General features: G+C 42.3%; 1 long non-coding RNA gene across 1 annotated transcript; it reads right to left on the bottom strand.

Moving 5' to 3' along the window:
- Positions 1-901: 901 nt before the first annotated feature.
- LOC139023070 (uncharacterized) lies at positions 902-25,111 on the bottom strand. Its single transcript, XR_011474218.1, has 3 exons — positions 24,735-25,111; positions 23,085-23,318; positions 902-1,867 (listed from the first exon to the last, which is right to left on the bottom strand). It is a non-coding gene; the product is annotated as an uncharacterized lncRNA (long non-coding RNA).
- Between the last annotated feature and the right edge of the window lie 1,645 nt (positions 25,112-26,756).

Here is a 26,756-nt window from a genome sequence, read left to right as displayed (position 1 = left end):
TCCTGATGTTAATCCCAGTAAAAATGCCCTGTTTTAGGTCAGTTAGGATCACCACTTTATTTTAAGAATGTAAATGTCAGAATAATAGTAGAGAGAATGATTTATAGCTTTATTTTCTTTCATCACATTCCCAGTGGGTCAGAAGTTTACATACACTCAATTAGTATTTGGTAGCATTGCCTTTAAATTGTTTAACTTGGGTCAAACGTTTCAGGTAGCCTTCCACAAGCTTCCCACAATAAGTTGGGTGAATTTTGGCCCATTCCTCCTGACAGAGCTGGTGTAACTGATGCAGGTTTGTAGGCCTCCTTGCTCGCACATGCGTTTTTTCAGTTCTGCCCACACATTTTTAATAGGATTGGGTCAGGGCTTTGTGATGGCCACTCCATTACCTTGACTTTGTTGTCCTTAACCATTTTGCCACAACTTTGGAAGTATGCTTGGGGTCATTGTCCATTTGGAAGACCCATTTGCGACCAAGCTTTAACTTCCTGACTGATGTCTTGAGATGTTGCTTCGATATATCCACATAATTTCCCCTTCATGATGCCATCATTTTTTGAAGTGCACCAGTCCCTCCTGCAGCAAAGCACCCCCACAACATGATGCTGCACCCCCGTGCTTCACGGTTGGGATGGTGTCTTCGGCTTGCAAGCTCCTCCTTTTTCCTCCAAACATAACGATGGTCATTATGGCCAAACAGTTCTATTTTTTTTTCATCAGACCAGAGGATATTCTCCAAAAAGTACGATCTTTGTCCCCATATGCAGTTGCAACCGTAGTCTGGCTTTTTTATGGCGGTTTGGAGCAGTTGTCCTTCTTGTTGAGCGGCCTTTCAGGTTATGTCGATATAGGACTCGTTTTACTGTGGATATAGATACTTTGGTACTTTCCTCCCGCATCTTCACAAGGTCCTTTGCTGTTGTTCTGGGATTGATTTGCACTTTTCGCACCAAAGTACGTTCATCTCTAGGAGACAGAAGGCGTCTCCTTCCTGAGCGGTATGACGGCTGCGTGGTCCCATGGTGTTTATACTTGCGTACTATTGTTTGTACAGATGAACGTGGTACCTTCAGGTGTTTGGAATTTGCTGCCAAGGATGAACCAGACTGGCTGATTTCTTTTGATTTTCCCATGATGTCAAGCAAAGAGGCACTGAGTTTGAAGGTAGGCCTTGAAATACATCTACAGGTACAACTCCAATTGACTCAAATGATGTCAATTAGCCTATCAGAAGCTTCTAAATCCATGACATCATTTTATGGACTTTTCCAAACTGTTTAAAAGCACTGTAAACTTAGTGTATGTAAACTTCTGACCGACTGGAATTGTGATACAGTGAATTATAAGTGAAATAATCTGTCTGTAAACAACTGTTGTAAAAATTACTTGTGTCATGCACAAAGTAGATGTCCTAACTGACTTAACAAGAAATTTGTGGAGTGGTTGTAAAACGAGTTTTAATGACTCCAACCGAAGTGTATGTAAACTTCCAACTTCAACTGTATGTACTGTATTCTATACTACTCTACTGTATGTCAAAGCTCAGGGGAAGACCCAGATGCATACAGTTTCGAAGTAACAAAAGTTTATTCCAAAAACGGGGGCAGGCAAACGACAGGTCAGGGGGCAGGCAGAGGTCAGTAGTCCAGAGCAGAGTCCGAAAGRTACAGAATGGCAGGCAGGSTCAGGGTCAGGGCAGGCAAAGGTCAGTAATCCAGGGTGGTATAACAAGGWACAGAACGACAGGCAGGCTCAGGGTCAGGGCAGGCAGAATGGTCAAAAACCAGGAAAGCTAGAAARCAGGAACTAGAGACAGCCAGGAGCACCGGAAAAAACGCTGATAGGCTTGACGAAACAAAACGAACTGCAACAGACAAACAGAGAACACAGGTATAAGTACACTGGGGATAATGGGGAAGATGGGCGACACCTGGAGGGGGGGTGGAGATAAGCCCGAAGACAGGTGAAACAGATCAGGGTGTGACACTGTTTCTTAGTCTATGCCGCTCTTGTCACGCCCTGACMTTAGAGAGCCTTTTTATGTCTCTATTTGGTTWGGTCAGGGTGTGATTTGGGGTGGGCATTCTATGTTTTGTTTTCTAGGTTTCTTTATTTCTATGTTTTGGCCGGGTATGGTTCTCAATCAGGGACAGCTGTCTACCGTTGTCTCTGATTGGGAACCATACTTAGGTAGCCCTTTTCCCTCCTTTCAGGGTGGGAAGTTAACTTTGTTTGTGGCACATAGCCTTAAGCTTCACGGTTGTTTTATGTCTTTTTTATTGTTTTGATTGCGTCATCCTAATAAAAGGAATATGTACGCTCACCACGCTGCGCTTTGGTCCAGTTCTTACGTCGGCCGTGACAGCTCTGACATTGCTCGTCCATATATTTATTCTTAATTCCATTTCTTACTTAGATTTGTGTGTATTGGGTATATGTTGTGATATTACTTGTTAGATATTTCTGCACTGTCGGAACTASAAGCACAAGCACATTTAGCTACACCCGCAATAACATCTGCTAAACACGTGGATGTAACCAATACATTTCATTTACCTAGCTAACAACCTGGCAACTTGACAGTAGGTTTAGGCAAATTTAATTTGCACAGGAAGAAAGGAAAAGGGTCTGCTACTCATGAAATGTGCCTCAAAGGTAGGATTCATATAGGCCAAACTATATCAAAAACCTATCTCCTTCTGGTACTCCTTACATTGTGTTTGGTGCCGAACGTGTTTAAAGTTGGGAGCAGTGTGTGTGTTTGTGGGAGATAGAGAGTGGTGTGTGTTTATGGGAGATAGAGAGTGGTGTGTGTTTATGGGAGTGAAGGAGACCAAGAGAGTTTGTGAGAAAGGGAAGGAAAGTATGTGTGCTCCTTACATTCTGTTTGGTGCCTGAAGTTGGGGAGGTGTGGTGTGTGTGGTGTGTGTGTGTGTGTGGTGTGTGTGTGTGTGTGTGTGTGTGTGTGTGTGTGTGGTGTGTGTGTGTGTGTGTGTGTGTGTGTGTGTGTGTGTGTGTGTGTGTGTGTGTGTGTGTTTTAATTTTTTAAAATTATTAACCCCTCCACCACCCCCTTCTTCGGGGGACAAATATCTTTGTTTTGTTACAGCTTTCTGCTACATATACATACATTTTACATATACATTTACATACACTTTTACATAAGCAGTGTGTTGTTTGTGGGAGATGGAGAGTGGTGTGTTGTGTGCGTGCGTGTGTGTGCTGTGCGTGCGTGCGTGCGAAAGGGAAGGAGAGTGTATGTCTGTTAACTGAAGAGTAAAGAAGGTCTCATGCAGTGTTTTCCCTATTACTGACACAATGACATGCAGATCATTTTGCATGTATATTCCTTCCTCCCATTCCTCCAGCCAAATCACAGGTAGGCCTTTGCAAATATGAGCAAATCAGCCATTCTATGCAGTATTCTTTTATACACTGAACAGTGCGAAGTTAAATGAAATGTTTTGTAATGAGTAGAAGTGTGAATTTCTGTGAMAGGTTTTTCGGAGAACGTTGAGAAAATGTGAACAAGCATTTGGGGGATGGGCCGAACAGGATGCTAGAGCTTAGGGAAGAGGACCCAAAGCGCATGCATGCACGCACACACACTCAGAGGTCAGAATTCTGTTTGGACATCTGCCCTACATTATAACAATATCACTCGTCTCCCCCATTCAAGTATGGAACACACCATTGGCATACAAGTGTGGCTAGGCCTACATTAACATTGGTGAATACAGTATTACAGCCAGGTCACCTGTGATACAAGTCAGTATTCAACGTCCATCCATGTCTGAGGACGTCGGGAGATGACGGGGAAGCAGAGGTTTCTGTTTTGCTCAGGTGTTGTGGACAGGGATGGTGAAAGTGCGTAAGCATCTGCCTCGGATTCCAAAGGTTGCAAGTTTGAATCCAGTGATAGAAAGTTGTTTTTTGAGGTTTACGTTTTAAGCCTATCCCAAACATTTAACCCTTACCTTAACCATTCTGAGTTAATGCCTGAACTTAACCTTAAACACTTTGAAATTTGACATTTGCAACAACTTCGCCATTTTTTTTTTCATTTTTTTTTTCTTCGAAACACGGATGGACATTGTCTAATTCTGACATGAGACTGCGAGAGCTAGTTGAGTATTATCCCAGGGAAGGAACAAATAGAACACAACTGCATCGTGGTTTATCATCCAGAAATACCCCCATGAGGGCGCTGCGGGGGTGCGTGCTACGCCACTGCTTATAACTATAAGTTAACGATCTAAGATGTGCCAAATAAATGATGTCCAGTTCAGGGCTCCAGTTATGCATTTGGTTTGCTAACTTGCTAGATGGTAAGATCAAGCTTCTTTGTTTTACAGCAGAGACAATCAATCCCTTCCCTGGATCAAGATCTCTGTTGCCTAAAAAGTTTTGTGCATCAAAATAAATAGCGCCTTTTGTGTGCACTTCCAGTAATACCATATATCCCGGTATGACGGTATGAATATCTGGATACCCCTCAACTCTTATTTGTATCCCATTTGACTGCAAAGAGGTATTTCTTTAGTGGTTTTTCATATCTCTGTATTGCTGTTAACTCATTCCTCCCCTGGGAGTCTTGTCAGATGCTACATGCTTTTARGAGCAAGCGAGACATTTTAAGAAAATGACGAAAACAACATTTGCTGTCTCTTGGAGAGAGAGGGAGAGAGGATGGAAATGTCTACTTGTCAAATATGAACGATTTAGATTAAAGGCYCAGTGCAGTCAAAATTCTGTTTTTTTCCTGTGCTTTATATCACATTGTACAACAGCTGATGAAACTAACACTATAAAAGTGTGAAAACATTTGAACAGTGTTATTCCCTGATAGTTGTTGGTTGAAAATACTATCTACACAGGACCTTCTAATCATCAAGTTTACACGGGCGGGAGTTTCAGCTTTCCATGGTGAAATCACCATGCGGGAAATTGGTTAATAGACCAATAAGAAAGAGTTCCAAACCTCTCTGCCAAACAGCTCATTTCAGTTTCCCCCTCCCCACTCAGACCACTCCTAGATAGTCCTAGCAAAATTATTGCCTGAGAAATCGTTTTTTTGCCCCCAAAAAGCAATGTTTTCCCATTTATAATGCACTTAATTGTTACAGAGAAATGATTTGATATTAATATAAAAACTACTGCAATGGGCCTTTAAGAAAAGCAAGCTGTTTGTGTTGTGGATGTTCACGTCCAATTATATTCCACACTGTGTTATTCTCTTATCAGCTCCTTTTTGTCAGAAGGCATATACATTCAGAATGTGGTGGGGCTGACAGGTTGTGAGAGGAACTCTCCTTCCTCACTGCTGCCGTGTTCAAGTGACTGGCAGACTCTGCAGCACACTTTCTGCACGAACAATGGAATTCAGCAAGGCGCCAAGTCTGCCATCTGTACAGGCAAATTATGACACTTCATTACTTTATTGGCCCATCTCTCTTTCCTCTCTTTCTCTCTCTCTCTTTGTCTTTTTCATTCTCGTTCCCGTTCTCGTTTTTTCTCTGTCTCCCCCCCCCCTCTCTCTTCTGTCTCTTTCTCTCTACCCCTATCTCTCCCTGACACTTATAGTATATAGCCTACCTTTTGTGGTGTAAGGAATCGGGGAGCACACGATAAAGAATCATGTCCGAAAGAGAAGGGGTTAATCTAGCCACATTTAGAGGTAATATTTCCCTCTGTTTCTGCTCTACCACCATGTCTGCGAGCAGCTGTGAGTGTCCTATGTGTTGGGTGGAGAAATAGCCTAAGCTGTCAAGTACCCACAATGGTGGGAAAGGAGGACAGAGGCCAGTGTAAMTTAGCCTGTGCTGTTATGTGGAGGTGGAGGTCAGCAGAGAGAAATGAGGAGTGTGCTTTTAGCCAAGCTCCTCTGTCTGGTCCTAAGCTGTCTCAGCTACTCACATTTCTAGTGTAAGTCACATTTCTAGTCTGCCCCAGGTGCCTGGATATCAAATAACTAAATCAGTGGTTTCCGAGGAAAATGTTTGGCCCTCTTTGGTTTTCAGAACCACAAGGGGATGCTAGCCGTCAGAGATGGTACAAACGTTACCATCAACCAACCGGTTAGAAGTTATGGCCAGATCACAAGGACAGCCTTTGTAGACGAGATTGCCTTGGCTGAGATGAGAGCAGAGTACTGCTTTCACTTTGGTCCTCTTTTTGCTTCCAGGGACACAGGGGATTGGTCAGGGAGACATGCTACAAGGACACAAGGGATTGGTCAGGGAGACATGCTACAAACATGATAATCTACCAGCCTGTCTAAACACCTTCACTTTTCAACACTGCCTGTATCTTCTGTTCTGCCATATGGCTGTACTACAAGTAGATACAGTAGGTTAGAGAACCTTGGCTCAGATGAGAGCGTAGCTTACACTGTAAGCTTCCATATTTCCAAGCCAACACCACATGCCTTTGTGATAGTGATCATAGACAAGAAACAAAATATTGTACATGGAAATGGAAAAGAAACGTCGTCTTAATATGTCGACTAGTTTATATTTTTGCATTTGTTGAAAACATTTMATTGGGCATCATTTTCAGTCAACTAGATTAGATGTCGGTCGGTAGTTCTTTACTTTTTTATATATATATTTTTTTTTGCATTTTAGTCATTTAGCAGACACTCTTGTCCTGTGACTTAGGGGTTAAGTACCKTGCTCAAGGGCACATCGGCAGATTGTTCACCTAGTTGACTCTGGGATTCAAACCAGCGACCTTTTAGTTACTGGCCCAATGCTCTTAAGCACTAGGCTACCTGACGCCTTTTTCTTGCTCTTATAAAATGAGCCCATTTAACGAGCTACACAACATGACCAAACGTATGTGGAAACCTGCTCGTTGAACATCTCATTTCAAAATCAAGTCGGTGTTCCAATTCATTCCAAAAGTGTTCGATAGGGTTGAGGTCAGGGCTCTGTGCAGGCCAGTCAAGTTCTTCCACACCGATCTCGACAAACTATTTCTCTATGGACCTCGCTTTGTGAACAGGGGCTTGTGGCATTGCCACAAAGTTGGAAGCACAGAATCGTCTAGAATGTCATTGTATGCTGTGGCGTTAAGATTTCCCTTTACCTGAACTAAGGGACCTAGACCAAACCATGAAAAACAGCCCCAGACCATTATTCCTCCTCTACCAAACTTTACATTTGGCACTATGCATTGGGGCAGATGGCATCCGCCAAACCCAAATTTGTCTGTCGGACTGCCAGATGGTGAAGCGTGATTCACAACCAGAGTCTAGTGGTTGTGAGCTTTACACCACTCCAGCTGAGGCTTGGCATTGTGCATGGTAAACTTAGGCTTGTGTGCGGCTGCTCGGCCATGAAAACAAATTTCATGAAGCTCCCGACGAACAGTTCTTGTGCTGACGTTGCTTCCGGAGGCGGTTTGGAACTCGGTAGTAAGTGTTGCAACCGAGGACAGACGATTCTTTGGCGGTACACACTTCAGCACTCTGCGGTCCCGTTCTGTGAGCTTGTGTGGCCTACCACTTCGGAGCCTTTGTTGCTCCTAGACGTTTCACTTCACAATAACAGCACTTACAGTTGACTGGGGAAGCTCTAGCAGGGCAGAAATGTAAGAAACTGACTTTTTGGAAAGGTGGCAACCTATAACAGAGCCACGTTGAAAGTCATTGAGCTCCTCAGTAAGGCCATTCTACTGCCAGTGTTTGTCTATGGAGATTGCATGGCGGTGTGCTCAATTTTAAACACCTGTCAGCAACAGGTGTGGCTGAAATAGCTGAATCCACTCATTTAAAGGGGTGTCAACCAGTAGAGGCTGCCGAATGGAGGACGTCTTATAATAATGGCCGGAATGGAGTGAATGGAATCGTATCAAACATGTTTTTGTTTTGTTTTCATGTGTTTGATACCATTCCATTACACTCTCATTCCAGCCATTATTATGAGCTGTCCTCCTCTCATTAGCCTCCACCTGTGTCCACATACTTTTGTATATATTGTGTATCTTTTGCTGCAAAATGAAATATTGAGTATCTAAATGACCAGGTCAGCTCTCAACTCTGGCTTGATCAAAGGGAACGGTATGCCTACTATTAGATGCTATAGACAGACAGATACACAGATAGTCAACCAGTCTGCTCCTGGTGAGAGAACATGCTGGAGCATGCTGCGGCCTCCTGAACACTGGCAGGCTGGCCCATCAACATATCCACATCCACTCTGTCAGATCTAATCTTAAATGTCTTATTTTTCCCTCTTTCTCTCTCTCTCTCTGTCTCACTCTCTCGCTCTCTGTCTTGCTCTCATTCTTTCTCTCTCTCTCTTACTCTCTCTCTCTCTCTCTCTCTCTCACTCGTTCTCTCTGTCTCTCTGCCCCCCCCCCACTCACTCACTCTGTATGTCTCTCTGTGTGTGTGTTACACACATGCACCCTGCTACCCATCCAAATGTAGCCATACATCCCAGAGGTAAGCAGTAATACCCTGTCTGGCTGCCGTGGAAACGGTTCGGAGGATGGATGGATGTCTCTGTTAGATCTCCCCGAAGCACAAACACTGACACAAGATTGTGTGTATGTGTGTGTGTGTGTGTGTGTGTGTGCGTGCGTTATGCAGGCTGGAGGAAGGAGCTGAACAACTTAGATTTTCTTCCATAAATCCCAGCAGATGAGGGATTGGGTCCTGTCAGGGCCAGCAGAAATTCAGCCTTATTTCTCATCTTGTCTGTCAGTCTGTGTCAAGAGTGGGCTGAGGGGAGAGGCTCAGGGAGGGGAGAGCTGGACTTAGAGCAGGCAGTCTGGGATTTGGGAAGCTGTTCAATGGTTATTTCAATTATTGATGTAGACCAATTGATTCTTGGATAATTTAACCTACAGTGAGCTCCAAAAGTATTGKGACAGTGACACGTTTTTTGTTGTTTTGGCTCTGTATTCCAGCACTTTGGATTTGAAATGATACAATACAGGTTAAAGTGCAGACTGACAGCTTTAATTTGAGGGTATTTTCATCCATATCGGGTGAACCGTTTAGAAATTACAACAGTTTCTGTACATAGTCCCCCCATTTTAGGGGATCATAAGTATTGGTACAAATTAACTTATGTGTATTAAAGTAGTCAAAAGTTTAGTATTTGGTTTCATATTCCTAGCATGAAATTATTACATCAAACTTGTGACTCTACAAACTTCTTGGATGCATTTGCTGTTTGTTTTGGTTGTGTTTCAGATTATTTTGTGCCCAATAGAAATGAATGGTAAATAATGCATTATGTATTTCTGGAGTCAATTTTATTGTAAATAAGAACAGAATATTTCTTAACACGCCTGCAGTAATGTGAATGCTACCATGATTATGGAGAGGTTAGAATTTTTGGGGAGTATGATATATATTTTGGGGGTATGATAACCTCTCTTGTTATTTGTAGTGGTGAGAGGTTAGCATGTCTTGGGGGTATGATATTTGTGCGTCTGTAACTGTTTCACTCATCATTCACGATTCATTCAGGACTATCCATAATCATGGTAGCATCCACATTAATGTAGGCGGGTTTAGAAATCATATACTGTTCTTATTTACAATAAAAGTGACTCCAGAATGACATAATACATTATTTACCATTCATTTCTATTGGGCACAAAATAATCTGAAACACAAGCAAAACAAACAGCAAATGCATCCTACAAATGTGTCGAGTCACAAGCTTGATGTAGTCATTGGGTGCTATGAATATGTGACCAAATACTAAAAGCTGTAATATGTCACTTTTTGGGCATAGAAATGTGAGTTACAGAGATGTCATTCGCATTGACAGCAAGTCTAAGAAGCAGTAGATATGTTCTATGTGCGCTATTTCTATGCTTCCCGTTCTTAAGTTTCATTTTAGCATCTTTTACTCTCAGTTTTGTAAACCAGCTTCAAACAGCTGAAAATACAATCTTTTTGGTTATTGAAAAATATTTCACAGAGGTTTAGATGGTACAAGGATTCTCTACTTGCTTGTTTTGTCACATAAACTTAAATTAGCGAACTATTAGAATTTTAGCAACCAGGAAATGGCTATTTCTACATATTGCACCTTTAACTTTGTACTACTTTAATACACATATTGTTTAAGTGAATTTGTCCCAATACTTTTTGTCCCCTTAAATCGGGGGACTATGTGCCACAAGTGCTGTAATTTCTTAACATTCCACCCGATATGATTGAAAATGCCCTCAAATTAAAGCTGACAGTCTGCATTTTAACCTCATAGTCATTGTATAATTTCAATACCTTTGGAGTACCACTGTCTGTCTTTATCATAACCCAAAATATAAGGTTCATTTACTATAGCCACATTCCTCAATGATGTACCAAAACAAGTGGCGGTGTCCCTATTTGTTGATTTTTGAATCACAGACTGTAGCTTTAAACCAGGCTTTATGTGGACGAAGAGCCAGGGGAAATGAAATGACACAAAGTCCACAGCCTACCAGGGATATTACAAAAGAAAACAGGATGAATCACACAGTTGATGAATCAATAAGATTCTGTATAGCGGTTGAAGGTTGCTGGTTGACAAGACATTTGATCTACCATGATCACTCTATTGTTTTACTGTCGAAGGCTAGATTCTAGTTTCAACCATGTAAACAGAGGAATCAAATACAATTACATGACATTGTGTTAGTCACATGCTTCGTAAACAGGCGTGGACTAACAGTGGAATGCTTAATTACGGGCCCTTTCCGAACAATGCAGAGAGAAAGAAAATAGAGAAATAATCGAAAAGTTAAACACGTAATAGTAAAATGAATAATAGATACTCGATGAGCAATGATAACTTCGCTATAAACAAGGAGTACCAGTACAGAGTCAATTTGCAGGTGTACGAGGTAATTGAGGTAGATACAGTATGTACATTTAACTGGGAATAAAGTGACAGCTGAAGAACCCTTTTTTTCTAAGAGTGTACAGATGTGTGGGATACAGAGATGAGGTAGTCATGAAAAAATTATGTTAAACACTGTTATTGCACACAGAGTGAGTCCATGCAAATTATTACGTGACTTGTTAAGCAAATGTATACTCCTGAATTGATTTACTCTTGCCTTAACCAAGGGGTTGAGTACTTATTAATTTCAGTTGTTCATTTTTAAGTAATTTTAAGTAAATAAAATTCCACTTTGACATTATGGGGTATTGTGTGTAGTCTAATGACAAATCTCAGTTGAATCCATTTCAATTCAGGCTGAAACACAACAAAGTGTGGAAAAAGTCAAGGGGTGTGAATACTTTCTGAAGGCACTGTAGGAATCATTTTACCAGCAAACTGTAGTCTTACCGCAGTCTTAGCCTCTAAAGTAGAAGTTTTGTGCTTGGATGGGAAACTGGTTTTGTCTGACTACTATCTGACTCAGAATATGGTGATTTTTCTTGGATGCGTTATCCTTCTGTTTCTTTACAGTAGCCTACAACAATTCACCATAAGCAACATGATTCCTATTGTCTTACTGCAGAACAGGCTTTGTACCACAGTATATTATATTCTCTCTAACACATAGAGGCTAGTTTTCATGTTTGGTTTCAGCATAACTAGACATTCTACAGTATATGAGCACTCTGAGAACAATGGTTTATTTCTGGCTTCCATAGAAAAGTTTGTGGTCATACTCACATCCTTAAAAACATAGGCGCTGGGCTAATAAAGAATACTAGTATAGAACAAGAAGGCCCGCACACTGTTAAAGCTCCCACTTTATTGACAAAGTTTCGATCCGAAACGGATCTTCGTCAGGTCAAACAAACAAACTGAGTGCTCACCTCCTAAAAATAAACACATTTCACCTTACCATGACCAGTACGCACATGACCCATGGTGGGAGCAAAAACAATTTGTGTATGTCTGATCATTTGATATCAGTGAGATGTGTATCTCTGATAATGTGATATCAATGAGATGGGCATATGTAGTAGTTACAGAAAAGAATGTACTGTACATTTACAAAATTGACCAAGTAGGAGACCTGGAAGGCAAGACAAATCAGTGACATCAAATTGTATTTGTCACATGCACCGAATACAACAGGTGTAGTAGAACTTATAGTGAAAAGTGTTAAGTAAAAAATAGACAAGTAAAAGATAGAAAATAAATGTAACAACTAATTAAACAGCAGCAGTAAAGTAACAATAGCGAGGTTACCGGTACAGAGTCAATGTGCGGGGGCACCGGTTAGTCGAGGTAATTGAGGTAATATGTACATGTAGGTAGAGTTGAAGTGACTATGTATAGATAATAAACAGAGAGCAGCAGCCGTGTAAAAGAGGCTCCGGGTAGCTATTTGATTAGCTGTTCAGGAGTCTTATGGCTTGGGGGTAGAAGCTGTTAAGAAGCCTTTTGGACCTAGACTTGGTGCTCTGGTACCGCTTGCCTTGCGGTAGCAGAGAGAACCGTCTATGACTAGGGTGGCTGGAGTCTTTGACAATTTTTAGGGCACCGCCTGGTATGGAGGTCCTGGATGGCAGGGAGCTCGGACCCAGTGATGCACTGGGCCGTATGCCCTACCCTCTGTAGTGCCTTGCGGTCGTAGGCCGAGCAGTTGCCATACCAGGCAGTGATGCAACCAGTCAGGATGCTCTTGATGGTGCAGCTGTAAAACCTTTTGAGGATTTGAGAACCCATGCCAAATCTTTTCAGTCTCCTAAGCGGGAATAGGCTTTGTTGTGCCTTCTTCACAACTGTCTTGGTGTGTTTGGACCATGATAGTTTGTTGGTAATGTGGACACACATGTGCAGCCCCGTGGATGAGAATGGGTGTGTGCTCGGTCCTCCTTTTCCTGTAGTCCACAATAATCTCCTTTGTCTTGATCACGTTGAGGGAGAGGTTGTTGTCCTGGCACCACACGGCCAGCTCTCTGACCTCCTCCCTATAGCCTGTCTCATTGTTGTTGGTTATCAGGCCTACCACTGTTGTCTCATCTGCAAACTTGATGAATGGTGTTGGAGTCGGGCCTGGCCTGGCCATGCAGTCATGAGTGAACAGGGAGTACAGGAGGGGACTGAGCACGCACCCCTGAGGGGCCCCCGTGTTGAGGTTCAGCGTGGTGGATGTGTTGTTACCTACCCTTACCACCTGGGGGCGCCCCGTCAGGAAGTCCAGGATCCAGTTTCAGAGGGAGGTGTTTAGTCCCACGGTCCTTAGCTTAGTGATAAGCTTTGAGGGCACTATGGTGTTGAATGCTGAGCTGTAGTCAATGAATAGCATTCTCACATAGGTGTTCCTTTTGTCCAGGTGGGAAAGGGCAGTGTTGAGTGCTGTTGAGTGCCCGGTATGCAAATTGGAGTGGGTCTAGTGTTTCTGGGATAATGGTGTTGATGTAAGCCATGACCAGCCTTTCATGGCTACAGACGTGAGTGCTATGGGTCGGTAGTCATTTAGGCAGGTTACCATAGTGTTCTTGGGCACAGGGACTATGGTGGTCTACTTGAAACATGATGGATTTACAGACTCAGTCAGGGACAGGTTGAAAATGTCAGTGAAGACACTTGCCAGTTGGTCAGCGCATGCTCGGAGTACACGTCCTGGTAATCCATCTGGCCCTGCGGCCTTGTGTATGTTGACCTGTTTAAAGGTCTTACTCACATTGGCTACGGAGAGCGTGATCACACAGTCGTCTGGAACAGCTGATGCTCTCATGCATGCTTCGTCTGGTAGGCTCGTGTCACTGGGCAGCTCGCGCCTGTGCTTCCCTTTGTAGTCTGTAATAGTTTGCAAGCCCTGCCACATCCAACGAGCGTCGGAGCCGGTGTAGTACGATTCAATCTTAGTCCTGTAATGACGCTTTGCCTGTTTGATGGTTTGTCGGAGGGCATAACGGGATTTATTATATGCTTCCGGGTTAGAGTCCTGCTCCTTGAAAGCAGCAGCTCTACCCTTTAACTCAGTGCAGATGTTGCCTGTAACCCATGGCTTCTGGTTGGGGTATGTACGTACGGTCACTGTGGGGACAACGTCATCGATGCACTTATTGATGAAGCCAGTGACTGATGTGGTGTACTCCTCAATGCCATCGAAAGAATCCCGGAACATATTCCAGTCTGTGCTAGCAAAACAGTCCTGTAGCTTAGCATCTGCTTCATCTGATCACTTTCTTATTTAGCAAGTCACTGGTGCATCCTGCTTTAGTTTTTGCTTGTAAGCAGGAATCAGGAGGATAGAATTATGGTCAGATTTGCCAAATGGAGGGCGAGGGAGAGCTTTGTACGCGTCTCTGTGTGTGGAGTAAAGGTGGTCTAGAGTTTTTTCCCCCCTATGGTTGCACATTTAACATGCTGGTAGAAATTCGGTAAAACTGATTTAAGTTTCCCTGCATTAAAGTCCTCGGCCACTAGGAGCGCCGCCTCTGGATGAGCGTTTTCCTATTTGCTTTTGGCCGTGTGAGGCTCATTGAGTGGGGTCTTTGTGCCAGCATCGGTTTGTGRTGGTATATAGGCAGCTACAAAAAATACAGATGAAATCTCTCTTGGTAAATAGTGTGGTCTACAGCTTATCATGAGATACTCTATCTCAGGCGAGCAAAACATCGAGACTTCCTTAGATTTCATGCACCAGCTTTTGTTTACAAATATACCACCACCCCAAATATACCGCCACCCCTTATTTTTATTTTTTATTTTTAGGGTTGGATCAGCTTAATATTGCGGAAAGAATGTTGCTTTCAATGTAATTGTCTGCATCATTTCAAATCCCCCATATTTTTGGGGTAAATATATATATCCATACACGCATGCATACATATACACATATATACTGTACATACACATACCTATATAGACATACATATGTTTTTTAAAGAATATACCTTTATTATAATTCTCCGCAAACCCTACCACCGATCCCCCAATTGGAGTAAACTAATAAACACTTCTGCTTTTACCTTCAGTTTATACATCTTATACACATTTTACAGACACAGTCTACTTTACAATAGTTCTCTCTTGTTTGTTCTTAGTCCTTTCTCTATTTCTGATGTCCATCCAGTTTGATTTCTATTTGTAACTATGCTATTTCACAAAAGTTCCGAACCTATATACATTTTATAGATCCCATATGCTTTACATTGTTTATCTTGTTATTAGTCCCACCCTTCAGCTCCATTCAACCCCTCCCATCTATCTCTCAACATCATCCATTTCAGATTTCTATTTGCCATATATTTGCCCTTGTCTTACCAGAGGCCGCTGTTCTATCCTGCTGAAAAAGCTTAAAGTCTGCCAGCTGTATGTTATTCATGTTGTCGTTCAGCTATGACTTGGTGAAACGTAAGATATTACAGTTTTTAATGTCCCGTTGGTAGGATATACGTGATCGTAGTTCGTCTATTTTATTATCGATTGATTGTACATTGGTTAATAGGACCGATGGTAAAGGTAGATTTCCCTCTCGGGCGGCGGATCCTTACAAGGCACCCGGACCTTCGCCCTCGATATCTCAGTTTCTTGCGAATGACGGAGATGAGGGCCTTGTCAGGCGTCTGAAGTAAATCCTTCCCGTCCTACTCGTTTAAGAAAAAATATTCCTCGAGTACGAGGTGGTTAATCGCTGTCCTGATATCTAGAAGCTCTTGTCGGTCATAATACACTGTGGAAGAAACATTATGTACAAAATAAGTTATAAAACTGCGGAAAAAAACACAGCACAATTGGTTTCGGGATTGTAAAATGTCAGCCATCTCCTTCGGGGCCATGTAGGAAATGGTCTGATATCAAACTCTTGGTTCAGACCTTTAGGAGACATGGTACACAAACGGTGAATCCAATACAATTATCTTCTCAGTACTAGATTATCAGTATCCCCCCCCCTCCTACGAGTCTTAACATGTTCGACACCAATATATCTAAGAGAGCTGATGTTGTGACGAGCCTCCATGAAATGCGCAGCCACAGGGTTTCTCCGGTCAAGGTTCCTGATATTACTCCTGTGTTCTGCTATCCTTGTTGTCAGAGCTCGTTTTGTTGTTCTCACATAGCATAGACCACAAATACACTTGATCAGGTATATCACGTTTTTTTGTGGAACATGTAATGATGCCCTTAATCTTAATGGCCCTGCCTGTAGTAGAGTGATTGAACATTGGGCATTTGTTCGTAAAGTTACACAGGGTACATCGGCCACATCTATAATTACCGTCCGGGCACATTGTCTAGGAGGATACTACGTGGCGCTGGTGGAAGATCAGACCTCACSGCCGTTTGACTGATGTTGGGGGCGCGTCTGAAGACTACCTGCGGAGGTTCTTTAAACGTCTTTTCCTGTTGTGGATCAGTGCTCAAGATGTGCCAGTGTTTTATTTATGATGTGGTCAAACTATTTACCAATGTGGAGAGTACTGAATGAAGCATTGAACGCGTTGGTCAGGAGGGAGGGGTAGTTTGGGCATGAGGCTGTCATCCTGGGTCATATTTTTGTAACGATCCCTTACGCCCTGTAGCCATTCCTCTGGGTAACCCCGCTGTCTGAAACGCTCATCCATATAGCAGGCTTGTTTGTCATAGTCACTCTGTACTACAAATCCTGCGTATGCGACTGTATTGGCTGATGGGGAGGCTCTTTTTTTAGGGGTGTGGTGTGGAAGCTGTCTCCGTGTAACACGGAATTCCTGTCCGTCGGCTTCCTGTATAGGTCTGTGGTAAAGCCACCCCCCCTTCCTCTTAATCATCAGGTCAAGAAAACTTGTTTCATGCGCATCAAAAGTGAGGGTGAATTTCAAATGTTCGCTCTTTGTATTGATGAAGGAGTGGAATCGATGAAGTTCCTCTGCTGTGCCCTGGAATAGAAGGAACACGTCATCAATGAAGCGTTCCAGAGCCTGATATGGTGCAAGAATGGATTGTTAGAGCTAAAAATCACATTCTTCCTGTCCCTCATCTTTTCAAACTTTTTTTTAAAATTCTGCCTTTTTTTTTTTATTCTGCTCCTTTTTATTTGAGTACGCAGCTTTGCTGATGAAATAGCCCAGAGTCAGAGCTGCTGGCAATTCTGGCTGGCAGGAATTATGAGGAAATATTCCATCAGGGCAGAAAGAGAAGACACTGTTGGATCTACTGATTAGTGTGGGGGGGCGCATGGGGGTGATACGTAACTGTATCGCAATATTATTTTGGACGATATTATAACGATACTTTGACCCCAAGTATCAATTTGTAAAAATATATACAGTTCCAGTCAAAAGTTGGACACACCTTGTCACGCCGGCTCCTGCTCTCCGGCTGCCCTTCATTAAGCACACCTGTCACCATCATTACGCGCAACTGCGCATATTGGACTCTCCTGGACTCCATTACTTTGTTGATTACCCCATCTATATCTGTCTGCTCCTCAGTTTGTTCCCTGTGTCAGCACTGATGTCGTTATTTTTCCCCTGTCCAGACGCTGTTCCTGTTCTGTTTCATGTCCGTAGCTTATTAAATGTTCACTCCCTGTACTTGCTTCTCGTTTCCAGCATTGATCCTCACACACATACTCATTCCAGGGTTTTTCTTTATTTTTTACGATTTTCTACGTTGTCGAATAATAGTAAAGACATCAAAACTATGACATAATACATATGGAATCATGTAGTAACCAAAACATTTTTAGCAAATCAAAATATATTTGAGATTCTTCAAAGTAGCTACCCTTTGCCTTGATGACAGCGTTGCACACTCTTGGCATTCTCTCAACCAGCCACATGAGGGTGGTTACTTTGAAGAATCTAAAATCTAAAATATATTTTGATTTGTTTAACCCTTTTATGGTTTCTACATGATTCCATATGTGTTATTTCATAGTTTTGACGTCATCACTATTATTCTATAAAGTAGAAAATGGTCAAATTAAAGAAAAACTCTTGAATGACTAGGTGTAACCAATCTTTTGACTGGTACTGTATATTCCATTCGTAGCGTTAGCTAGCAATAGTAGGGCTTTACTTCAAATCAAATTTTATTAGTCACATGCGCCGAATACAGCAGGTGTAGAACTTAGAGTGAAATGCTTACTTACGAGCCCCTAACCAACAATACAGTTAAAAAAAATATGATTAAGAAATTAAAGTAACAAGTAATTAAAGAGCAGCAGTAAAATAACAATAGCGATAGTCTGGGTGGCCATTTGATTAGATGTTCCGCAGTCTTATGGCTTGAGCGTAGAAGCTGTTTAGAAGCATCTTGGACCTAGACTTGGTGCTCCAGTACCACTTGCTGTCCGGTAGCAGAGAGAATAGTCTATTACTAGGGTGGAGGCCAAGGTAGGGGCTGAGTGAGGATCTATATACTGTACAGTAGAGGTCTCCTGGGCTTCTTATCCACCAGGGTCCCATGTAACATTCTCTCTCACACACACACACACACACACACACACACAGACACACAACACAACACACACACACACACACACACACACACACACACACACACACACACACAAAGGAGAGAGAAGATGCTATGCCACCAGCACCAGCTCCCTGTATGCTTATCAGTGCACATTATCAAATCACAGTACATATAGAATTGTGAGTATTGCCGATGGAAGTAAAGTATACCCATATACAATGCCTTCAGAAAGTATTCACAACCCTTGACTTTTTCCACATCGTGTTGTGTTACCGCCTGCATTTTAAATTGATTAAATTTCGAATTTTGGATAATATATAATATCTTTTATATAATGGATAATATCTTCTTTTTTTTTTCTTTTTTTTTTACAAATTACTTAAAAAGGAAGGACAATAACCTAAAACACAGTGCCCAATATACACTAGAGTTGCTTACCAAGAAAATAGTGAATGTTCCTCAGTGGCAGAGTTACCGTTTTGACTTAAATCGACTGGAAAATCTATGGTAAGACCCGAAAATGGTTCTCTAGCAATTATCAACAGCCAATTTGACAGAGCTTGAAGCATTTTGAACCCGCAAGTAACTGTGGCCTCTCATGATGAGTTCAGATGTTTTGTGGCCCCCACTCACATCAAAGTTGCCCATACCCGATGTAAGGAACAGGACGCAATTTGGCATGCGCCCCACGCACTTCACAAACCACTTATCACCATAGGTAGTGAGTGCCCTTTTGATATGCAGCCTGGGGTGTCACTTCACTTTAATTTTCTAATCATTTTCAGAATTTTACTTTGGGGACACTGATGATATGGGATGTTTTTCTGGGTGAATGTTCGATGCCCACAGGAAAATAGTTTGACTTAATAGGTAGAGCAGATCTTACTTTCAACACCGTTTACTCTATGGATATTGACAGTATACTGTAGCTTACTTTCTCGTTCGGGCTTTTGTAATTTCACCAGTCATTGGGCTGCGTGTTTCCTCAGCCCCTCCTGGGTGGGGTGAGACCTGCTGTAGATTTGTGGGAATCAACCAGGCTGCTAAGGTGCAGAGAGATAAAAAATAAAAATAAAATGCAAATATGAGCAGAACTTCGGTACACTCGGTATCAGTGAGTGAGAGCTTCTTATACCTCATTGGAAGAACCTCCCTCCTTGTTAAGTCCCTATAGAAAGAGCAATATCTTTAAGAATATCTCAACCTTTTCATCAAACCCTTGAAATGTCATATTTCTGTGGCATATATCAAAAGACAAAGTGACATTTTATTAATGACTGTGGAATTGGATTGATCTTTAATGCTTTTGTTGGAAAGAGCAAAGTTATTTAAATGCCCAATGTTCAGTGCTATTTCCCAATAAGGAGTCTGGAGAGAGGTAAAGTGTTATTCTTTTGTGGCTTGCTTCAGAAGGTGACAAACACGAGGATTCTTTGAGGTTTGGGCTGAAGAGAATAAATTATTTAGAAGCTCTGTGAGGAGTAACTTTAGGTCTTTACTCTTTTAGGCTGAATAGCAGGGAAGGACCACAGAGTTTTAAAGATGCAGTCCGAGATCTTAAGCACAACATATTGGTAACATATTGCACAAATTCGATTCGTAAAATATCACACGAATTGCTAAATGTGTATGATATATCACACAAAATGAATAACGTAGTAGACATTTGGATGACGTAGTACACAAAAAAACGGGGACCCGTCTTGGCTCGTGAGCACCACTTTCGAAACTAGTGTCTGAAATTGTACACAAGATTGAGAGTGCGTCTTTAATTCTAGAATCTTCTAAAACATGAATTGGAATTCTGTAATGAGTGAGTGATGTTTTATTGTTGTTTTTTTGACAGGATTGACTGCTGGCTGGAACACTAACAACACACACACACACACAAACTCCTACCCAGATTCATGAGGTAATTTACCACAGGCATTTTGTGATAGACTGATCTATTATTTGACTGCCTGCTTGGTTTCCCCACTGCTGTAGATTGATAATTGTTGAACAGTGATCCGTCTTAGACACTTATCCACTTCTACCCAACAACAGTCATTAACAATGTAATGGCAGTTTACTAGAAGACAGTCTGACAGGTGGGAGTGAAAGAGGGAGAGTGGGGGGGGGGGGGGGGGGGRCCAGGGAGGGACTCGTTTTCTCATGGCTCTCGCTAGTCCTTCTGCAGCAGACAATATGGTGAGCAATATGTTTGGACCATGGAATCACAATGAAATCACAGTAATGAATTGCAATACATATAGAATCATGAGAATCGCAATACGTATCGTATCGGCGCCTAAGTATCGTGATAATATCGTCCCTGGCAATTCCCAGCCCTGGAAGGTTGTTTTGTTGGGAGTTACAGGGAGTTATGCAGCCTTGAGGAGAGGAGTGTGGGGTCGAAAGGCAGAGTCACGAGGGCAAATATAAGGTGACACGATCGGTTTGTCTGATGTTCGTACACGTCTCCATCACCCTGCCCTGGTTATCCTTAGGGCTGACTGGCCCTGACTAGCCCTGCTGTTTGTGGGGACCATGTTCAGTTAGCAAGCTAGGCACGTACACTGGCTGTCAGCAAAGCTTGTGCGTGTCTGTGTGACTGACTGTATTACCCATTTCTGACAGAAGATGTTAAAAAAACAAAGGCAATGTTTATATCACCCCCTTTCAAACAGCCTCTTATTTACCACTTTCTTGCAGTTATACCCCTTTTATACATATCAGTGGGTAACTGGCAAATTGGGCAGGGTGGGGGCTGGGGGGTGTTGGTAACCCTTTACACTTATACTGTATACGGGTTGAAAATGTCAGATTTGGGCAGTAATAAGCTCCTAAATTATAACGTAATGACTGTACAGTATCATGCTATACATGACGTCAGAGCTCTGCTCTTTAAAGTGCTGTATCGGTTTTGACTGACAACCGAGCTGAACTTGAGCGACACGCGCAATGAGAAGATGCCCCTATCCCTTCCGGGTAATTGGGCAACTCTTTAGCACATTTTTGGTTGTCTGAGTGAGGGAAATGCTGTAAAGTAAAAGGACTCTATGTATTTTGAAAGGTAAGACGTCGAGGAGTTATAATAAAATACCTCTTTGATGTCGTACAAGCAAGCCAAGCAACCCGGGGAAATGTGCACTTCACATTTCCAAATCATAAAGCTCACGCAGTGTCGACGTTTATGATCACTTTGTTTGATGGACAGCTCCAAGATGACATGACGTCATACCCTGGGTTGTTCTGAATAGAATAAGCCTGTGTTTGTTTATTGTGAAGAAAATTAGCCGGCGCACATGCACCTGAATGCAATCATGACTCCTTTCTATACACACCCCCAATTTTTTTTTTTCTTTTCTTTTGACAGGTAACACTGTAAGATCGTATTTTATAACTTAGCTAGTCATGTTGGCAATAGAACAATCTTCCAAATCATTCCCACCTGACCCAGATTGTGATTAATTATGGGACCGTTTTTGGATTGCCTAAGCAACAACAGTAATTGTGTGATTGTTCCCGAACAAAACAACTACAAGTGTGCTTGCTCAAATTCCTCAACGGCACCGCTAGGAGAGCTCMAAAAAAGTATCTAATAGTTGAAGACTCTTCTTTGAGTCATAAAAGGGCATTGAAATTGCTTAGGAACTGTGCACACTTTGTGGCCACTTGGAGACACCAGTTATTCCTCTCACTCAAATCCTTGTAATTGTTTTGTCTTATGTTGCACCTGTCCCACATTTTCCAGGAACATCATGTCATTGAATGTATCCGGAGTATTTTCAGATTTACGTTATCAACAAATGCTGCGAAAAGTACAGTAAATGTCAAATGAACATSAAATYAACAGTGTCRTGTTTGGATTCAGTCTTGTGTCGGGTGAACTGTTGTGTACTCACCTTTGGCTGTGTACTCACATTTTCCCATTATCTCCAAACCGTTCCCTTTCAATTGCTACCATGGTTATGCATACGCTTTTCACATTTCTTCTGAAAGAAACATTTCAATGTAGCCCTATCCATGCTATTTCAGTATCCTATATTATAAGGAGCTTACGAAATCAAGCCTATTGCTCAGCCTATGTTTAGAGATTGTTTCTATAATACTGAGTGTGCAAGTAGCAAGTCCAATTTTTTATAAAGAATGCAGTCCGGGTATCAACCCTGTCAGGTCTAGAACGGATCTGGCCTTGCTGCGAACAAGAGAGTCTAGCCGAGTAAGTGTCCTATTTGACGCCGGTGTAGGTAGGTCAAATCAAATCATTCTTATGTCAAATCAAATTGTATTGGTCACGTGCACATACTGTATCTAGCAGATGTTATTGCGGGTGTTGCGAAATGCTTGTGTTCAGAGCTCCAACAGTGCAGTAGTATATAACAATTCACAACAATACACACAAAACTCAAAGTAAAAGAATGGAATTAAGAAATATATAAATATTAGGACAAGCAATGTCAGAGTGGCATTGAATAGATTACAGTATATACATATGAAATTAGTAAACCGGTATGTAAACATTATTAAAGTGACGAGTGTTCCATTATTAAAGTAACCACTGATTCCATGACTATGTACATAGGGCAGCAGCCTCTAAGGTGCAGGGTTGAGTAACCGGGTGGTAGCCGGCTAGTGACAGTGACTAAGTTCAGGGCAAGTACTGGGTGGAGGCCGGCTAGTGATGGCTATTTAACAGTCTGATGGCCTTGAGATAGAAGCTGTTTTTCAGTCTCTCAGTCCCAGCTTTGATGCACCTGTACTGACCTCGCCTTCTGGATGATAGCGGGGTGAACAGGCCGTGGCTCGGGTGGTTGATGTCCTTGATGATCTTTTTGGCCTTCCTGTGACATCGGGTGTAGGTGTCCTGGAGGGCAGGTAGTGTGATCGGTGATGCGTTGGGCAGACCGCACCACCCTCTGGAGAGCCCTGCGGTTGCGTGCGGTGCAGTTGCCGTACCAGGCAGTGATACAGCCCGACAGGATGCTCTCAATGGTGCATCTGTAAAAGTGTGTTAGGGGCCAAGACAAATTAGGGGCCAAGACAAATTTCTTCATTCTTCTGATGTTAAAGAAGAGCTGTTGCGCCTTCTTCACCACACTGTCTGTGTGGGTGGACCATTTCAGATTGTCTGCGATGTGTACGCCGTGATGTGTACACCATGATGTGTACGCCCGAGGAACTTGAAGCTAAGCAAAACAGAGTGAGTTTTTAAAGTGTTTTGGGCTGTGTCCCAATTGGCACCCTATTCCCTTTGTAGTGCACTACTTTTGCTCTGGTCAACAAAAGTAGTGCACTAAATAGGGAACAGGGTGCCTTAAAGTGCTCCAAGGCATCTGAGTGAGAAACGTATAATTTCAATTGCTAGGTCGAGATAATTGCATTGCATATATGAGGTGTGCTGTACCGTGGAGAAGGTTTGAGTTCACTGAGACTACAGTCATCACCTCAGTCAGCACTGCTCAGCTCCGCATTGCTTTGTCTTCCTTGAGACAACACTAATTAAGAAGCACCGAGAGAGAAGCTGAGAGAGATGCTCGGCTCACTCTGGGGTGATGTGGGGGAGGCTGTATGGTGACAAAAACAGTCGGCGAACTGTCATTTTATTTTCAGGTAATTGAGAAACAGTGTGGAATTAGCAAAGACACTACAAACTAGGATATCCAGAAACTGCCCTCTCCAATAGAAATTCTTGATCATGCTTATAGGCGATGTCATTGTGATGTTGGCTAGCTAAGCTAATGTGCAGAAACGCGTCATCAGGCCTAACGGTTGTCTCGTGCCGTTTTTTTGACTGAAATGAATACGTGTCACTTTCACGAGGTTGGAGTAATAACATGTTCAGCTACTTCAGACATTGGCTCGAAACTAGGTTTTGGCTTTAGATTAGGAGAAAATGAACAACTAAAGACAAAAATGTCATTTCTCCCATTGAATCCCCAAACCCCTGTCTGGTCTATCGAGTCTTCTTCACGAGGTGTTCCCGGAAGTATGGCAATGTTTGGGCCTCTGGGTTTAGAAATTAGTCTAACAAATTGTGAACAAATGTGTTATTTGGGGTCTATTCTAGTTCTTATATTTAAATAACAGGTCTATTTGTTGTCAATTTTTACCCCCATTGCCTTTTAGATGAGGTTGATAGTCGAACCAATTAGGCTGTGTTTACACAGGCAGCCCAATTCTGAWATTTTTTTCCACTAATTGATCTTTTGACCATTCACATCATATATTTTTCAGAGCTGATCTGATAGGTCCAAAGAGCAATTCGTTTTTAATTATATATATATTTTTTAAATGCCTGTGTAAACTCAGCCTAAGACACAGAACCAGTCTATTATTCCTTAAAGTAGACATAACAGTTATTATATTACATTCAATCTGGAGAAATCACAATTATTGTGTTTGTTGTGTACTTACCAACTATTTCCAGGTTGCTGGGGACACTAACAGCCTGTATCAGATGCGACGTTTATTTCTCCTGTTATCTCCCTCAATGAGACACTGAGGTGAGGTGGTAGTCTCCACTGTAGATCTCCTGAGTTCCGACTGCTCTCCTTGTTCACATAGACTAGTGTTTGTATTTACCTCGAGGCTTCCTGCCTTCCCTCTTCGCACCTTGTCCCAAATACTCAGAGCTATCTATTGATTGAGAGAGCAGTATGGTATTGATATCATTCTCTGTTTCACATCCTTGTGYATAGAATTGTTTTAGCGCTAAGCTGTGTTTTCGAGAAATAGGACAAATCTAATCCGACAAAAAGACTGTGATTGTGAAATGGTTTGACGAATCCAAGGTCCAGGCACACACTAAACGCAAAGCTGTGTGTGCTGTGAAAGCTAAACACCATAGCCTTATCTGAGAGCATAGAGCGAGTGTGTCTGTGTGTGTGTGCATGTGTGTGTGTCTGTGTGCATGCAGAGGAATCCAGCTGTTCTTTTGGTGATTTGTTATGGACCAGTCAAGTGTAAAGTCATACTTACTTAAACACGTAAGGATATTAAAGGATCAGAGAGGCGAGCTGTATTTCGCATAAAGCTCTCAAATAAATAAACACAGAAAAGTCCTGGTTAGCTTTTTAAGCTGCAATGCAGGCCCAGGACGAATGGCATCTGCTATGTTAGTGATGGAGGGGGGGAAATCGATTGTTACATATCGGAATATTATTCTTGATGATATATCGTGTCATTTTGACAATATCGCAATATTGTTTTTGCACTTGTTGTCTGCACCTTCACCAAAACTCCAGTATTTGTCCCTATATTTCCATGACTGATCAAAACTCGTTGTTATGGCTCTGTCTTGTCCCACTGCAGCAGGCTAGGGTGAGCAATATGTTTGGGACATCATATCATATCAGCACCTAAGTATCGTGGTAATATTGTATTGTGAGGTCCCTGGCAATTCCCAGCCCTACTCAGTATATAACCTTGTCTCCTATTGCCATTGTCACCCCTAACACTGTTGGCAAAACAGACCAAAAATATCTGGGACCAGGTAGATAGATCGTGTCTGTTATAGCAGCATGCATGGAGCTCTTGGTTGTGTAATCACTTAGGAGCAGGCCTGGGATTCCCATTAAGATGTTATGAGGTGCTTAATCAAGTCAAATTGTATTAGTCACATGCGCCGAATACAACAGGTACAGATAGACCTTACAGGGAAATGCTTAATACAAGCCCCTAACCAACAATGCAGTTTAAAAAATATGAGTAAGAATAAGAAATTAAAGTAACAAGTAGTTAAAGAGCAGCAGTAAAATAACAATAGTGAGACTATATACAGGGGATACCGGGTACAGAGTCAATGTGCGGGGGCACCGGTTAGTCGAGGTAATTGAGGTAATATGTACATCTAGGTAGAGTTATTAAAGTGACTATGCATAGATAATAACAGAAAGTAGCAGCGGCGTAAAGGGGGGGACAATGCAAATAKTCTGGGTAGCCATTTRATTAGATGTTCAGKAGTCTTATGGCTTGGGGGTAGAAGCTGTTTAGAAGCCTCTTGGACCTAGACTTGGCACTCCGGTACCACTTGCCGTCCGGTATCAGAGAGAATAGTCTATTACTAGGGTGGAGGCCATGGTAGGGGCTGAGTGAGGATCTATATACTGTACAGTAGTCCACCAGGGTCCCATGTAACATTCTCACACACACACACACAAAGGAGAGAGATGATGCCATGCCACGAGCAGCAGCTCCTAGCTCCCTGTATGCTTATCAGCGCACATTAAAGCTAGTCTCTAATGGTCTAGTGTGTGTGTGCGTGCCTGTAATGGTCCATCTGAGACTTGGTAGTCTCCACACTGCAGTATCTACATGCTGCAGTCTAGATCCTCTTCCTCCTCGTCCCAAATGGGACCCTATTTTTTTCACCAGAAACTATGGGGCTATATAGGGAATGCTATTATAGGGTGCCGTTTGGCACGCTGCCCTATTCCC

This window comes from Salvelinus sp. IW2-2015, linkage group LG26 (assembly GCF_002910315.2).
Source record: "Salvelinus sp. IW2-2015 linkage group LG26, ASM291031v2, whole genome shotgun sequence".
NCBI lineage: Eukaryota > Metazoa > Chordata > Actinopteri > Salmoniformes > Salmonidae > Salvelinus > Salvelinus sp. IW2-2015.
Note: the sequence above shows the minus strand (reverse complement) of the source record. Positions and strands in the feature narration are given on the sequence as shown.